General features: G+C 30.6%; 1 protein-coding gene across 1 annotated transcript in view; it reads left to right on the forward strand.

Annotated features, from left to right (window-relative positions):
- Nucleotides 1–2500, forward strand: part of LOC143018993 (uncharacterized) — a 621710-nt gene that overhangs the window by 486489 nt on the left and 132721 nt on the right. The window lies entirely within an intron of this gene.

Genomic DNA, 2500 nt, shown 5'->3' on the forward strand with positions numbered 1-2500 from the left:
ATTACTGCCTTGGCCCACACGTCCTTTGATTCCGTGATAGGGCACCCTTATTCCCTCCTGTCTTATACTTTATTCTAATTCGTCTGCACTTTATGGGGAACTTTGGTACATTTCGTATGCATGTCAATTATGCAAAGTTTAAATAAATCTGCTCATCCGTTCTAGTCAGTCTTATTCGCATATGTAAATATCCAAAATGTTGACTTGTTGTGCCTCCTTTATTTCCTTTATACACTTGACACACCTCTTCTCCAGTAATAAGCTGAATAACTAATTTATGCTGAATTGGTTCCATTACCTGGAAACTAACATTGGTGGCACTAATTCTTAACCCACAACGACAGACCTTAAAGAAACGTTTGCTTTTAAATAGAACAAAATATTCCAAGATGCCACAATCGTTCCACTGGACAGAAGACCTGTCAAGGTGTAGTTCATCACTAATATTCCTAGATACAACGACCACAAACGGAACCAATATTAGATTTTATTTCTTGAATAACTCATGCACTGACCAACAAAAGTGCATCAGACTTTCCTGAACTATTTCATAAAATGGGAAAACTTACACTACTGTTCATACGACAATGAAAACACAAAACCGAAACGAACATCCTTGGTAAATTGAGAGCTTTTATTAATAAAAGAGATTTCTATCAACAACCCTCTAACTACCGCCACCCTTACCCCCTCACTATCCCTCTTTCCCCCAGATCTCTCTCTCCCTCTCTCCATTTCCACTCTCTTTATCTTATACAATATATATGATTAATATATGTAATATAAATATTGAATATTACATATATAGAATAGAAAACATATAGTATATATGATACATAATGTGATATATATGATATATGCTATATGACATATAATTCATAAAATGTATATTTATACTACACACAATATATATATATATATATATATATATATATATATATATATATTTATTTATATCCATATATATATATACTTATATATATATATTATATATATATATATATATATATATATATAAATATAATGTACATGGGATTATATTATATATAACATATATAACACATATAACCATATACAATAAGCATAATATATATAATATATACATACATACATATACCAACGGCTTTTTCCCTCTTACAAAGGAGGTAGCTACACCCATTTCACTCCCACATATTCCACTCCCATCCACCCCCTTTCCTCCCCCCCTCTTTTCTTGGCTCCCCTGGATGACGGGTCATCCCTGTATCTCGCCCACTGCCTTGAGTCAGAAGCAATGTAGCAAGACACAGCACATCCACAGCAAGACCACACATCCCCTTAAGCAGAAAAAGAGAAAAAGGGGAGATATCCCTTTGGGCTGCATCAAAACATCATTCACAATATACTCCCATCCCCCATCCACTCCTTTTCATGCATCACAGCATCATACATACACAACATTTCTCCACTGATCCCTACCTTTTGTTCTCTCCCTTCATTCCTCAACAGACACACCCCTCTTTCCCAAAGCCCCTTTTACTCCATCCATCCATCTCAATCTTGATCACTCCCTTATATTCACTCCTTCCACCTATGCCTTCCACACCTCTTTTATTAATCTTTCTTCACTAATTCTTTCCATGTGTCCAAAACATCCCAATACTATTTCATCAACCAACTCCCTTCCCATCCCTGCACTCCTCCTCACCTCCTCGTTTCACATTCTATCCACCCAAGTAAACCCTGAAATATACAGCTAAACACATATAATATATATATCTATAGTATATATGATATACATAATATAAACAATATATACAATATACAAGGTATGTATGAAATATACATATGTAATATATAAATTCAAAATATATATCATATATAACAGATGTAATGCATATTGTACATAGTATATGTATAATTCAAATAATGCATATAATATATACATTACATATATATATATATATATATATATATATATATATATACATATATATATATATATATATATATATATATATACATATATATATATATATATATAATCTATATAATATATACAGTATGAAATATATATAATACAAAATATATATAATATACATATAATATCAACACGTGTAATGTACATAAATTATGTGATATGATATAATAAAAACAACATATATATCATATACAATATATATTATGTATATGATGTATATATGTATAATATACAATATATGATATATCATATATAGAATATAGAATATTTTCAATATATATGATATATAATACATATGTTATATGTTAGATATACATATATGTATATACATATATATATATATATATATATATGTATATATATATGTATATATATATATATATATATATATATATGTGTGTGTGTGTGTGTGTGTGTGTGTGTGTGTGTGTGTGTGTGTGTGTGTGTGTGTGTGTGTGTGTGTGTGTGTGTGTGTGTGTGTGTGTGTGTGTGTGTGTGTGTGTGTGTGTGTGTGTGTGTGTGTGTGTGTGTGTGTGTGTG

This window comes from Oratosquilla oratoria, chromosome 36 (genome assembly GCF_046742065.1).
Source record: "Oratosquilla oratoria isolate Oo_2021 chromosome 36, ASM4674206v1, whole genome shotgun sequence".
In the NCBI taxonomy this organism is placed as follows: Eukaryota; Metazoa; Arthropoda; class Malacostraca; order Stomatopoda; family Squillidae; genus Oratosquilla; species Oratosquilla oratoria.